The 16,373-nt window shown below is 38.3% G+C and overlaps 1 protein-coding gene across 3 annotated transcripts in view; it reads right to left on the bottom strand.

Moving 5' to 3' along the window:
• Adk2 (Adenosine kinase 2) overlaps positions 1-16,373 on the bottom strand; it is a 111,829-nt gene that overhangs the window by 93,521 nt on the left and 1,935 nt on the right. The window lies entirely within an intron of this gene.

Below are 16,373 nucleotides of genomic sequence, written 5' to 3'. Positions count from 1 at the left end.
TCCCAATTCTAACTTGTTTATCCATTCTTCTGTAAATAATTTGCGTTAAAAGTTTACCAGCATGTGATACTAAAGGAGTGTTAGTTTTACTCAATGGACTCAAAAAACATCAGGAAATTCTAAAGCAATTACACAAAGAGCCAGTTATTACCTCATAGAGAGGAAAGTTTTGTCTCTGAAGGTCAAGGATTTATTTCACTGTCCTACAGAATCGAATACATTACATTAATTAGCAATATTATACTAACAATGCAAGATGTTGTAAGCTGCCATGTAGATGATAATGACTGACTGAAATATACATAGTTCAGACTAATGAGTTTTATCAGCACTGCTAACGGTATGATGGATGGTTCATGCTGTGGGTTACTATAGTCACATCCTAGTTCACGAATGGCCAATGGCTGAGTGGCCTAGTAAGTGGTCCTGAGAGTTGGGATATCAGTTGCTAAGGAATAGGAGAGGGCATCTCAGACATATTCTGAATTATGGCTTTCCCTGTACTCAGGCGGATGACCACACAATCCACCACAGATTCCTAACCCGTTGGAGGAGAGATTTTCACAGGGACTATGTGAAAGTAGAGCATCCTGCTTCACCGAATTTACCAAGCACGGAACGTTTTAAGCAAGCTTCAGAATGATGGGAGTCCTGATTCCATTTGACAAGTGAGGGACTCCTCAGAAACAACTTGGTGAACAAAATGGAATTCAATGAGGAGTTATCAGTAGTAATGGTGCTTATGGAAGAATAGAAGTAGAACTGGCTAAGTCAACAAAGAAGATGTGTCTGGATGTGTTAGGAGTTAATGATATTTGGGTCAGGGAAGATAACGAGGAAGATACAGGAGATATATTCTTAACAGCTGTGAAAAGGGGAAGGGCAGAGTGTGGAAAAGGACTGTTCATCTGGAACACCACAGCACACAACAGAGTTTCTGATAGGCATGTAAATGAGCGACTGACATGGGTAGATTTAACAGTTAGAGGATTTTTTTTTTTGCTAGTGGCTTTACATCGCACCGACACAGATAGGTCATATGGCAATGATGGGGTAGGAAAGGCCTAGTAGTTGGAAGGAAGCGGCTGTGCTCTTAATTAAGGTACAGCCCCAGCATTTGCCTGGTGTGAAAATGGGAAACCACGGGAAACCATCCTCAGGGCTGTCGACAGTGGGATTCGAACCCACTATCTCCCGGATGCAACCCCCGTGCCCCTAACCGCACGGCCAACTCGCCCGGTGTTAGAGGAATTAGGGCGAGAATTGTTTCAGTGTATGAGGATAAGTTGATAAGTTTTATGAAGCATTGAGCAACATTGTAGTCAGGGTCAACAGCAAGGATAGGATCATGCTAATGGGTGATTTCAATCTAAGATTTGAAAATAGAACTGAAGGATGTGAGAAGGAAGATATGGAAGCTAATACGAATGGCAAGCATTTACTGGATTTCTGTGCTAGGCTATTCACTGCTACACATGGGAGGGTAGGGGCACCAGACCCATAATTAACTATTCAGGAAATATGTTAGGAATTCCATGTTTTTTAACGATACAGACCTCTAGGCCTAGGAAAGAAAAAAGTGAAATCTGTCTGCAGACATATAAGGATAGAGAATACCCAGGCCAAGGAATTTAGACTTAAGTACTGTACCGGTTACGACCTGTACATGCCGTATTTTTTGACGAGTAATTGTATTCCATCATCACACAAGACATTCAGAGCGAACTTGATTTGTTTACTTTCGAAGGTGCGAGCAGGCGAGCCAGCGACAGCCGTGTGTGTGACGTAGCTGCAGCGATAGGATAGACTACCCGCTTGACGCCACATGTAGCCTGCATGGCCTGGCATGTTCTGGATGTGAACGTCACGCCTTCGCGAACATTCGATTGAAAAATTTTTAAAACTCCTATAATAATAATCACAGCGACTTGAGCGATACGTCATTTGGAAGAGGTTAACATAAACGTCTCAAATTGTGAATCTCAAGTAAATACGTCGAGGGATTCGCGAGATAATCAGTCTCAAAGAGATCACGTTATATGATGACGTAGGAGCCCCAACTGAATATAAGCTGAGCTCACTAGACCCGATGAGACAGTCATAGCTGAGTGTCCAGCCTGACTCTCCATGCTGCAGTGTTCGCCGAAGTGCTGAGAGAGGCTATCTTCGAATATTCAAAGTCTTCATGTGGGACTTAAACTCTGACAGTTGTGTTGAAATTATAAATTGTGCGCGTGTGAACTCTAATGTATAACAAAGTCTTTATAATGGACATTGAGTCTATCAATCAAGTTGAACTTATAATCTGTGCGTGTGTTTGAACTCTGATTATGACAAGTTGTGTATTGGACTTAGATGACAACAGTCAAGTCAAACTTATATTCTGTGCGCATGTAGAAACTTATCAATATAACTTACTTTCTTATTGTAGAACCGAGTTTATTACCACGTTACCTGTGTGAAACTTAGTCTCAGAATCAATATTAATTTCAATGTGGCACTACTGCGATATACTAGGAACTGAGATATTTCTTTTTAAATATCAGTCAGCAGAACTTAATCTCTGAACAAACATATCATTAATTTCAGTGTGACACTACTACATTATACTATTAACTGTGACATTTTGTTAAATCTGTCAGCATAATTTATTTATGAACAAGGGTGTTTATTAAAGTGTTCAAACTTTCACATGAATGTTAATGAAAGTGATTACCATTTATGTATCAATACCATATATGTATCAATACGGAAATGAAACTAGTAAATCAAGAAGTGATTACCATAATCGTGTGTTACGACACCAGTGTTTCACTCCGAACTCAAACGGTGTTTTTTATCTCATTCAAACAATGTGTAAATTATTTGCGTGTGACTGATAGCAGTGTCTTTGATAAACTCTCGAACAGTCACCTATTTTATTTAATGTCAAGTGCACCTAACAACAAACTGTGCTTTTCATTTCAACCTTACTTCTTCGTCAAAGTGGGATTCTAAACTCTAGAGCAGTCATATATTTCTTTCATTGTCAAGTACTACTTTATTTAGTTGAAAATCACCACGAACTGTGCCAAGTGCGTGAACAATTTTCAGTTTCATTATTTCCATTCATGAACTGTGCTTTAGTTTTTTTCCAATCTCGATGCTACCCGCATCTTCATCTTTAGTGAACTTATAAATTCTGTCTACAAGATTAAGAGTGAATTCGACTGCATATCACAACCACATTAAATGAAACAGTGCTGTTAAACCAAAGTGTAATTCTGGACACTTGTATAAGTTATGTGACGAGTGATTACCCCACAACATCGTCGGAGAACGTCGTAGAACGTCGGTGATCGTCCAGAACGTCAAAAGTTCGAGACTCAAACCCATATCAAACCGACCTGGGTGTTCCGGCCTTATCTCAACGTAATATTGGCAACTTCCAAAATGTGTTCCAGCCCCGTTCAGCCTGGTGAACTGGGAGTAGGGCTATCTTTGAAAATATTGTGCAGAGATCTGAAAGAATTAAAAAGGTCCCAGTCAATTTTGGAGATCCCAGTTTTCATGGCTCACTTCACTGTATGCAAACTGCATATGCCTATATCAAGAAGAGATTTGGCTTCAGGGTTTAGCACTTCGGCCCATCCATTGAGACTTGCAAAATATTGCCTAAAGGTAAGGAGAGTCCATGTATAAACCCATCTAACAAGTGATCTGCAGTTGCCCTGCCTAAAAATACACTATTCCAATACCTTGTTACAACTTTTTGAACCTTACACACAAGTCCATTTGTCCTCTTTGGACAAATTTGTCTAATGATTCATCAACAAACAACATAGTCAGAGCACTGTTTAAGTCATTTTGCAAACATTCTTTAAAATATGGGGCTAATCCATTATTTATAACATAGGAAGCTTTAGTCTTGCCCATGGTAAAGTTTTCAGCAATTTTACTGCCTGGGAACATTGTTTTGAATCTGCAGGGGTTTCATCACAGAGTTGAGAAACATCTTTCCGGTGACAACCTGGAGAGGCCATATGGTTTCAGCCGACATAACATCATTTTTATTCACACTGAAAGTCTTTAAACTCGTTTGACTTGTTCCCGGCAATGCCAATTCCTTTGTAGCTGTGGATGTAGTGCTAACTCTTGGCTGCGTATCTTCAAGCGGAGATGGAGTAGAGGTATTCTTTGCAAGGAAAGACATTGTTGGCTGGGAAGACATAGCTTTCATGTATTTTACTGTATACGAGTAGGTCCTTTAGCATGAGAAGTGACTGCTTGTTTACCTATATTACTAAAGTTTGAATGATTAACAACACACTTTACATTGCATCATATATTAAAATGTCCAACCAACCACTCAGTTTGGGAAACACTATACTGTCTAGCCAAAGTTTATTAAATGTACACTGCTTGTTAACCACTGGTATGAATTTCAAGAAAGCATCCTAGAACTGAAATAAAAAGAACATAAAAATGGTTGATAGAAATGACACAAAGGCACAACAAAAATTGTAGAATTGTTACGTGCTTCTTTTGAAAAAAATACCTGAAAAAGAAATGCTACAATAGCCTGGGTTACAGCAGACTACAGCCTAAAAATAGCCCCTCAAATCCATAATTGGGGAAGATTTCCCTGACTTTCCAGACTTTTTGTCTATTTCCCTGACTTTCCCTAACCAAAACTTTTTCCCCTGACTTTCCTTGAATTTCCAGAATGTGGACACTATGCCAAATTTTCAATGTGATATCTCCTACGTCTACTCAAGATGGAAATCCTAGTATACCAGTAGTGGACGGCAGCGAAGTGAGGCTTACTCCAGCATGCTACGCATAGGGCATAGTTAAGAGAGCCAAATCTGGTAATTCTCTTAGCACGAACCATAGGCTGCCAAGAAAGTAGCATGTTTTGTGAAGTTAATTACTTTAAAAAAAGAAATAACTTTATCCACTGTATTAAATTCAGTCCTGTTAAAGGAACTGTATGAAGAAAGTCTTAATTCTGAATGAATAAGGCCTACAAACACTTTATATCAATTTTCTATGGATATTTTGGTAATTGGCGCAACAAATGGGACATCACGTACTACCTCACTCCACAACCTAGGCATTCTACAGCAACAAGTGGTGATACTCCAGGTATGAGCCATAGGTTGCTCCTAAGCAAACTCTAACAGTGCTTCCTGGTGAACAAACAGTAACCTCATCCTCCCTAACAGTAATCTTAACACTGATACAGTAGCAACAAGTATTAAGGTTGCTACATGAGCTAATCAAACTCTAACCTTTAACAGTGTTTTCTGGTAGACCTCAATCTAACCTGTCAGTAACAGTAACCATCGGGGGTCATTAGGGGGCATCCATGGCCCCTCTGGAGGCATTATGACTAACAGTAATGGTTGTCAATACCCTGGTTAGTGCGATGTGCAGCATTTGTTATATTGACAGCCATGTAAAAACCATCATCCATCAAGTTTTGGGCAGAAAACAGCAGAGCAAGAGGGAAGATGTCCTAACATCAATGTTGTTACAATGACAACTACATAGAACCATGTACGATGAATAAATGCTTCATTAACAGAAAGTTACTGACAAGGTGGATTTATAATACCAATATATATGGTCCGTTATTGGACATTATAAATTTTCCAGCTAACTCATTCCTGGTTGCCATCGTTTCACCCCCGTGTGCCCCCAGCACATCTATATCATCTGATGGCCAAGTAGGCATCAATTTTTGGTAGTGAGACAAAGTCTCTCATAGTGCATTGGTACTGCCGGTGGCTTCAAGTAGCCTACGCAGTGGCCTCCACGGTATGCACTAGCCGTGCGTCTTCGTGGGTGTGCTGGGTGCTAACTGACGAGCCCAACCCAGCACTCGGGGGCGAAACACTGGCAACCAGGAATGAGTTAGCTGGAAAATTTATAATGTCCAATAATGGACCATTTATATTGGTATTATAAATTTACTCATTCGGGACAAATATTTCAGATTCCCTATGGGAATCAACATCTATATCATTTGATGGCCAAGCAGGCATCAAGTTCTGGTAGTGAGACAAAGTCTCTCATAGTGCATTGGTACTGCCGGTGGCTTCAAGTAGCCTACGCAGTGGCCTCCACGGTATGCACTAGCCGTGCGTCTTGGTGGGTGTGCTGTGTGCCAACTGGCGAGCCCAACCTAGCACACGAGGGTGAAACGCTGGTAACCAGGAATGAGTTAGCTGGAAAATTTATAATGTCCAATAACGGACCATTTATATTGGTATTATAAGTTTACTCATTCAGGACAATTATTTCAGATTCCCTATGGGAATCAACATCTATATCAAGGTGGATTTAACCAGAATACTATTTTAAATTGTTTTTAAGAAGTTTATACAAATCAATACAGGAATAAATAACAGCACCTGTCATGGTCAAGTTCATTAACAACTACCAATACAGTATCTTCATCGACTGTTGTGTTTTAATGTTAATTATTATTCTACAAACTTCTTTAATGGCACATCTTGTGATAACAGACTCCATAGGCCTATTCATAATTCTAGAAAGTTGAGAGCTAGAAAGGCATTCATAAAATTGAGAAATATCTTATTCAACTAATATCTAAACCTACACCTCAGAAGTAAAAGTGTATAGTGTGTAATGAAGTAGAATGTTGCGATGATATGTGTTTTCCAACCCTTATTACATGGTAGAAGCATAGGATCTCGCCAAAGAGGCAACTAAGTGAACAGATGCCTTCCAGCTGTTGTAATAAAGCTGTATGCTCTGGATATCACGGATATATCACTCAAACTAAACTGTGCTATGCAGAATAAATAAAAGAATGGAGATCATAGAAACAGAGATGAAAAGGAAAATGAGGTATTCTAGGCACAAAATACGGAATTATATTTATAGATATTGAGAAGGCATATGACAGTGTATCACGGCAACTGGTCTAGGATGCACTGATAGAAACGAATAGGTGGAGCAAAAGTACAAATGATCCAAGCCATGTATGGAAAGTGTGTAGGTAGTGTGAGGACTAAAATACCGTAGGACAAACAAACTGGTTCAATGTAGAAACAAGACTTCGACAAGGAAGTATATTATCCCCTCTACTCTTCATCACAGTCATGGATGAAATCCACACAAGTGTACAACAAAAAATGGGAAGAGACAAAGGACTTACTTTTTTTTTTTTTTTTTTTTACAATATGTCGTACTGACAGAGGTAGGTCTTAAGGGGCCCATAGATGTGCAATATTATTGCACAAAATGGATTGTACAATATATTGTTAACTGCCTATAGACGTACAACATTATTGCACAAAAATCGAGTTTGTGCAATAAATAGAATCATGTGGAGATAATATTGATGGTTGTGCAATATACTGTGCAAAGCGGTCATAGACGTACAATATGCGTTGCAATATATAGTCAGTCCATGCCGGTATTTTATTTGGTGATTATATTGAGTGACACTGATCTTTGTTGCTTTTTGATCGCCGTGGGCGTAAGTGCCAAAAAGAAGCACAAGGGCCAAACAGTGGTTTCTAGACAGAGAAAAGTACACCCATGAAAATTTACTCAATGAACTGAGAAAATGGGAACCAAATGATTTTCGAAACTTTCTGCGCATGAATGGTGAATTGTATGAGGAACTCCTCGCTTTGCTCTTAACGTCCCACAGAGCCGGAAGGCCATGGTACACTTCGATAAACTCCAAAATAAACTTTTTTCTCCTCCTTTTTGCCTGCCATCACGATACCTTCTCCAACACTTGTTGATACCAACTGGCGGGAGGAGAGAAATATTGCACAATATTGCCAACACACAGCACAGTATTATTATTTATTATTATTTATTTACATATTTTACGCCCACATTGGAGCACTGAAATCAATACATTTGAGTTAATTTCTTCTTCTTCTTCTCCCAGAACTTTTTCATCCTCTCCGACCTGGAAGCCCTTTGTGTGTCCGATATAGTATATTGTTTCCGTTCAACTGCTTTTAGTTTGAGACTTATGCTTTTGTTCTTCAAAATCCTCTTCTCTTTTCTGTCTTTGATTTGTTGCCGAGTTATACCCAATTCTTCCAAATCGTCCTGAACTTCTTTGAACCAATTATTATTGATTTTATTCTTCAAAAAGTAATCGAATAGTTGTTTCAATATCCTGGTGTCTGCTAATCTTGATATGTGACAGAAAAAGGAAATTCTTCTTTTACGCATTGTAGATATTATTGATTCACATTCACGATAGACAATGTTGTTAGGCAACAATCTCCACTGTCCATCAACTTGGTGTTTTTTATTAATAATTGTTCTAAGAATTCTTCTCTCAGTTTTCTGTAATTTGTCTGTTGTAGATTTTACATTTAATTTGAATAAAGTTTCACTAGCATAGGTTGCCTCTGGTTTAACTATGGAATTATAGTGTTTCAGCTTAGCGTTTATCGAAAGAGATTTTTTTTTTATAGGTTGGCCAGGTAAGTCTTTGTGCTTGTTTAAATTTAGTTGTTCTGTGTTCTATTGCTTCTTTTTCATTTGTGTTCCATGTTATTATTTCCCCAAGATATTTGAATTTCTGAACAATTTTAATCTCTTTATTACTGTTCAGCTGAATAACTGGTAAATCAACTTTAAAAGTTGGCATCATTTCTGTTTTTTCAAATGAAATTTGTAATCCCATTTTTTTAGCTATAATTTCTAGTTGTTCAATTTGAAATTTAGCCTCTTCTATTGTATTTGCAAGTAATGCTAAATCGTCCGCAAAAGCAAGGCAGTTGAGTTTAATATTTCTACCGATCTTGATAGTTGGTTGGCATTTCTTGTTCCATTCACGCATAACCTTCTCCAATGCACAATTAAATAACAATGGTGAAAGTCCGTCTCCTTGTCGAAGTCCAGTTCTTATAGTGAATGATTCTGATAATTCACCTCTAAATTTAACTTTTGCCTTCGTATTTTTAAAAGTCATATTAATGAGGTTAACAAGTTTTTGATGTAAGCCAAATTCTTTAAGGATTTTTAATAATGAGTCACGATGAATACTGTCGTATGCTTTTTTAAAATCTACAAACGTGATGACCAGACCCTTACTTCGAACTCTTTGGTGCTTCATTATCCATTTTAAACTAATGATTTGATCTGGACAGCTTCTACCTGGTCAAAATCAATCAATCAATATCAATCAATCAATACTGATCTGCATTTAGGGCAGTCGCCCAGGTGGCAGATTCCCTATTTGTTGTTTTCCTAGCCTTTTCCAAAATGATTTCAAAGAAATTGGAAATTTATTGAACATCTCCCTTGGTAAGTTATTCCAGTCCCTAACTCCCCTTCCTATAAATGAATATTTGCCCCAGTTTGTCCTCTTGAATTCCAACTTTATCTTCATATTGTGATCTTTCCTACTTTTATAGACGCCATTCAAACCTATTCGTCTACTAATGTCATTCCACGCCATCTCTCCACTGACAGCTCGGAACATACCACTTAGTCGAGCAGCTCTTCTTCTTTCTCTCAATTCTTCCCAACCCAAACATTGCAACATTTTTGTAACGCTACTCTTTTGTCGGAAATCACCCAGAACAAATCGAGCTGCTTTTCTTTGGATTTTTTCCAGTTCTTGAATCAGGTAATCCTGGTGAGGGTCCCATACACTGGAACCATACTCTAGTTGGGGTCTTACCAGAGACTTATATGCACTCTCCTTTACATCCTTACTACAACCCCTAAACACCCTCATAACCATGTGCAGAGATCGGTACCCTTTATTTACAATCCCATTTATGTGATTACCCCAGTGAAGATCTTTCCTTATATTAACACCTAGATACTTACAATGATCCCCAAAAGGAACTTTCACCCCATCAACGCAGTAATTAAAACTGAGAGGACTTTTCCTATTTGTAAAACTCACAACCTGACTTTTAGCCCCGTTTATCAACATACCATTGCCTGCTGTCCATCTCACAATATTTTCGAGGTCACGTTGCAGTTGCTCACAATCTTGTAACTTATTTATCACTCTATAGAGAATTACATCATCCGCAAAAAGCCTTACCTCCGATTCCACTCCTTTACTCATATCATTTATATATATAAGAAAACATAAAGGTCCGATAACACTGCCCTGAGGAACTCCCCTCTCAACTATTACAGGGTCAGACAAAGCTTCACCTACTCTAACTCTCTGAGATCTATTTTCTAGAAATATAGCAACCCATTCAGTCACTCTTTTGTCTAGTCCAATTGCACTCATTTTTGCCAGTAGTCTCCCATGATCCACCCTATCAAATGCTTTAGACATGTCAATCGCGATACAGTCCATTTGACCTCCAGAATCCAAGATATCTGCTATATCTTGCTGGAATCCTACAAGTTGAGCTTCAGTGGAATAACCTTTCCTAAAACCGAATTGCCTTCTATCGAACCAGTTATTAATTTCACAAACATGTCTAATATAATCAGAAAGAATGCCTTCCCAAAGCTTACATACAATGCATGTCAAACTTACTGGCCTGTAATTTTCAGCTTTATGTCTATCACCCTTTCCTTTATACACAGGGGCTACTATAGCAACTCTCCATTCATCTGGTATAGCTCCTTCGGCCAAACAATAATCAAATAAGTACTTCAGATATGGTACTATATCCCAACCCATTGTCTTTAGTATATCCCCAGAAATCTGATCAATTCCAGCCGCTTTTCTACTTTTCAACTTTTGTATCTTATTGTAAATGTCATTGTTATCATACGTAAATTTTATTACTTCTTTGGCCTTAGTCTCTTCCTCTATCTTGACATTATCCTTGTAACCAACAATCTTTACATACTGCTGACTGAATACTTCTGCCTTTTGAAGATCCTCACATACACACTCCCCTTGTTCATTAATTATTCCTGGAATGTCCTTCTTGGAACCTGTTTCTGCCTTAAAATACCTATACATACCCTTCCATTTTTCACTAAAATTTGTATGACTGCCAATTATGCTTGCCATCATGTTATCCTTAGCTGCCTTCTTTGCTAGATTCAATTTTCTAGTAAGTTCCTTCAATTTCTCCTTACTTCCACAGCCATTTCTAACTCTATTTCTTTCCAGTCTGCACCTCCTTCTTAGTCTCTTTATTTCTCTATTATAATAAGGTGGGTCTTTACCATTCCTTACCACCCTTAAAGGTACAAACCCGTTTTCGCATTCCTCAACAATTTCTTTAAACCCATCCCAGAGTTTGTTTACATTTTTATTTACCGTTTTCCACCGATCATAGTTACTTTTTAGAAACTGCCTCATACCTGCTTTATCAGCCATATGGTACTGCCTAACAGTCCTACTTTTAAGACCTTCCTTTCTATCACATTTATTTTTAACTACCACAAAAACAGCTTCATGATCACTAATACCATCTATTACTTCAGTTTCCCTATAGAGCTCATCTGGTTTTATCAGCACCACATCCAGGATATTTTTCCCTCTGGTTGGTTCCATCACTTTCTGAATCAGCTGTCCTTCCCATATTAACTTATTTGCCATTTGTTGGTCATGCTTCCTGTCGTTCGCATTTCCTTCCCAATTGACATCTGGCAAATTCAGATCTCCCGCTACAATCACATTTCTTTCCATGTCGTTTCCCACATAGCTGACTATCCTATCAAATAATTCCGAATCCGCATCAGTGCTACCCTTTCCCGATCTGTACACTCCAAATATATCAAGTTGCCTATTATCTTTAGAAATGAGCCTTACACCTAGAATTTCATGTGTCTCATCTTTAACTTTCTCGTAGCTTACAAATTCTTCTTTCACCAGAATGAAAACTCCCCCTCCCACTTTTCCTATCCTATCTCTACGATACACACTCCAGTGCCGTGAGAAAATTTCTGCATCCATTATATCATTTCTCAGCCATGATTCAACTCCTATTACAATATCTGGTAAATATATATCTATTAAATTACTTAATTCTATTCCTTTCTTTACAATACTTCTACAGTTCAACACTAACAATTTTATGTCATCCCTACTTGATTTCCAGTTTCCTGCTCCCTGATATTCTCCAAGTTCTTGGTCGAGTTGTTCTTGGATTCTTGTGTATATAATCTTGGATAAAATCTTGTATGTAATATCAAGTAAGGATATCCCCCGATAATTATTTGGATCGGAGCGATCACCTTTCTTGTGCAGCGGGTGGATTATCGCTGTATTCCATTCCTCAGGAAGCTTCTCCGTGTTCCAAATATCAATGATGTATTTATGTAGGTTTTGAATAGTCTGATCATTAGCATTCTTCCATATTTCTGCTACTATTTGATTCTCTCCTGCTGCTTTGTAGTTTTTAAGTGCATTAATTGCCGTTTTCACTTCATTGTAAACTGGTGGTATAATCTTTTGTAATGGAGTTTTATTTTTTGGGTTAGGATCAAATTCTAAATGTTCCACAGGATCCTCACAATTAAGTAACTCTTTAAAGTATTCTGCAAGAATGTTAGCATTATCCTGATTATTGTGTGCCATTTTACCATTTTTATTTCTTAACATAAGTGTGGGAGGGGTAAATTTAGATTGATATTGCTTGAATGTTTTGTAATAGTCTCTTGTTTTATGCTGATTGAATGTTTCTTCTATAGTGCTAAGCATTTCCTTTTGATAATTCCTTTTAATTGTCCTAATTTCTTTAGCTGTTTGTCTTCTGGCATTAATTAGTTCTTCTCGAGATTTTTCCGTTTTCCTCTGTTGATCATTTATCCATGCCTTGTGTCTTGCTTGAATTGCTTTGTCACATTCCTCGTTCCACCACGCATGTTTCTTTCTCCTTTTGATTGGGGCAATTTCTTCAGCTATGGTTTTAAGTTTGTTGATCATTGTCTCTAATTTGTCATTTAAAGGTGTTTTGGATCTCTCTAAATATATTTTATTATTTATTAAGTAACTGGGATCATAATTTCTCCTTGCTTTGAGATGATTATGTTTGTGTTTCCTTTTTGGTGTTAACTTGATTTTTATTTTTGAGATATAATGATCCGAGTCAATGTCTACCCCACGGAGGACTCTGACATTATAAATTTCTTTATGATAATCTTTATCCATGGCAACATGATCAATCTGAAACTCTCCCAATTTTACGTTAGGGCATTTCCATGTCATAAGTTTATGTGGTCGCCTCATGAATCTGGTGGTTTCCAAAACGAGTCTATGATCTGCACAAAGTTCAATTAATCTTTGGCCATTTTTGTTCGTTAATTTATGAGCTGGCCATTTTCCTACAACTGTGCGATACTTCTTTTCTCTGCCTATTTTAGCATTGAAATCTCCAAGTAAGATTTTTATATGCTCATCAGGGATCTTCGCTAATATGTAATCAAGTTCCTCCCAAAAGTTTTCAACTCCTTCTCTATCTTTATTGTTTTTGTCATTTGTTGGTGCATGGACATTTATTAAAGTATAAGTTTTATTCCCTACTTTAATTGTTAGAAGTGCCATCCTCGAAGATTTTGAAGAAAATTCTTCAATTGAGTCTATTATGCTACTATGAACAAGAAAACCTACACCAAATTGAGGGACATTCTTCATTACTCTTTCTCCTGGAGGTCCTTTGTAGAGACGATAACCTCCTGATTCAATTGGGTCCTGGTCTGTGTTCCTAAGTTCTTGTAAAGCCATTATTAAAATCCTATGTTGGTCCATCACATCAGTTAAATGTTTCAACTTGCCCACCTTACTTAGTGAATTAATGTTTAATGTTGCAAAGTATGAAAATTTTCCTGATTTGTTGAACTTAAGTCTCTTCTTACATTGTTGGGTTAGTCCACTGTCTGTCAGCTGTCTGTCGATTGTCTGTTGGGCTTCCAGGCGCTCCGATTCGCCTAGGTCTTCTACTTGACACCCCACCGATTCCGAGTGGTGTCTTTGTGCAGATCCTTGTTGTTGTTTGTCCACACCGGTGGATTTATTCATTAGAAGACTCATCATCATTGATTGTCTGATCTTTCGATCGAAACATTTCTGACCAAGGTCAGGCTTTACAATTCCAGATGTGATCTGGAAAGGTGATTAATGAAGTATGAATTGGTGATGAATGAAGTGCTACAAGTTCATCCTAGTTGTTCAGGACTGGGAGTAGGCATTTCCTCCATACTCCGCATATGTTATGGTTTTCCCGCCAATACTCGGGTAGCTGATTGCAGTGGTTTCCCACTGGGCGATGGGGTCGCCACATCCCTACACCAGACACAGCACAGTATTTTGCAATTTGCGCAATATATTTCAAACTTTCTTGATTTCGTACAATATATTGCACAACCCTTCAGTATTAAATACACACTATCAATTTTATTGCACAAACCCCAATATTGCGCAATAATATTGCACGTCTATGGGCCCCTTTATGGTGACGACAGGAAAGGCACAGGAGTGAGAAGGAAGTGGCCATGGCCTTAATTAAGGTACAGTCCCAGAATTTACCTGATGTGAAAATGGGAAACCATTTTCACGGCTGCCGACAGTTGTCCACTATCTCCCGGATGCAAGTCACAGCTGCGCGCCCCTAACTGCATGGACAACTCACCCGGTGGCCTTACTCTTTGCAGACGACATAGTAATATGGGGAGAAGATGAAATTAAAGTAAAAGAACAAGTTACTCTATGGAATCAGGAGATAGAGGAATATGGAATGAAAATAAGTGTGAGAAGAGTAAGACAGTAGTGATGACGAGAGGTAGTTTTGCTAGAGGCTTTACGTCGCGCCGACACAGATAGGTCTTATGGCGACGATGGGATAGGAAAGGCCTAGGAGTTGGAAGGAAGCGGCCGTGGCCTTAATTAAGGTACAGCCCCAGCATTTGCCTGGTGTGAAAATGGGAAACCACGGAAAACCATTTTCAGGGCTGCCGATAGTGGGATTCGAACCTACTATCTCCCGGATGACGAGAGGTAGTAGAGAAGGACGAGGGAATATTGAAGTAAAAGGAAGACGATTAGAAGTTGTGAAAAGCTTAAAATATTTGAGGAATACACTTGCAGAAGATGGGAAAATAAATGAAATTGGAAAGAGAATCCAACAAGCTGATGGGTTTTACCAATGTGCAAGAGGTTGTGCCACACCAAGTTTACCTTGTGTTGCACCATTCTAACATCGCATTCTTCGGCGATGTCAAAGACATATAAAACTGTAATATTCCCAAACATGACATGTAATTCGCTTCTGTTAGACAGATGGCGCCCCTTGCCATCAGAGATTGACGAAGCATTTCTCTCTTGCTACTCTTTGCCTTTTGCTTGCCTTTTGTCTGTTTTCCGTACATTTATTCATACGTGAGGGCGGAGGATAACATCGATCTGTGTGAATGAGGTGCTCGCCTGTGGTTTTGATTTGAGACCTTTTATTATTTTTCTTCGTGTCTACTACTGGCTGAGCTTGTTTGGTATTGATATTGTTTAACGCTAATGCTATACATTTCATGTTTGCCTTAGGCTAGATGATATGAACACGTCGTGTAGCAAGCATACTGTTTGTCGGTCACGATTACAACTGGACGAGCCTGGCCTACTATGCGGCGATTCAGGGTTACGATCTGGGTATTTGAATCAAGCTCACAAGCCTGTGATTTTGTTTGTCGTCCTGTACGGATTGTCTCATAACATGTCTTGACAACTCTATCTGTTGGCCTTGCACATTCTGGTCTCTACGCTGTGTGTGCGTGTGGATGGACTGAATAGATATATGTTGTTTTTATGCATCTCACAGGTGTTTTCTTTACACCACTATTATTCCTTTTATTACATTTACTCTCGGCTTTACACGCCCGATTGCTTGTTTATTTTAATAGATTTTTCTTTTGTTTCATCTGTTTAATTGTTAGATATGCTTATTGATCTCGTAACTATGGCAACCTCTTAAGTCTCCTTGTTTTGTTTTCTTTCTTCTCGGTGTTTTTGTATCTGGGGATGCTGTCTCTTTGGAAATAATTGTTGTGTCTGTGTCTTTGAATGTATGATTGAAGTTCAAGTCTAGCATTACTGAATGCTTTGATTGTGTGGCTTTTAATGTAATGTTTGTTTCTTTCGCGCATGTCCAACTTCTCACTCTGGAGAAAGGAATGCTTTGTGTCAAGAGTTAATTTACTTTTCCATGAATGATCTATTTTGATCAAATTTGCAAACACATTTCGTAACGCCTCTGTTGCATCCTTGTTGATGTTTACAAAGCAGAATTCTGTGGTCAGAAAGACAAAACAAAAAACATGACTGCGTGTACAATAATCTTTACGTCTGTAAACATGAGTACGTTTATCTCTGTATCCCGTACTTCTTTTCCTGTTTGCATATTCATTTGAATTTCATGTTATGTTAATAAACCCTATTCTTGTGATCCCAATCTTTTATTGTG

Source organism: Anabrus simplex, chromosome 1 (assembly GCF_040414725.1).
Source record: "Anabrus simplex isolate iqAnaSimp1 chromosome 1, ASM4041472v1, whole genome shotgun sequence".
NCBI classification, from domain to species: domain Eukaryota; kingdom Metazoa; phylum Arthropoda; class Insecta; order Orthoptera; family Tettigoniidae; genus Anabrus; species Anabrus simplex.
Note: the sequence above shows the minus strand (reverse complement) of the source record. Positions and strands in the feature narration are given on the sequence as shown.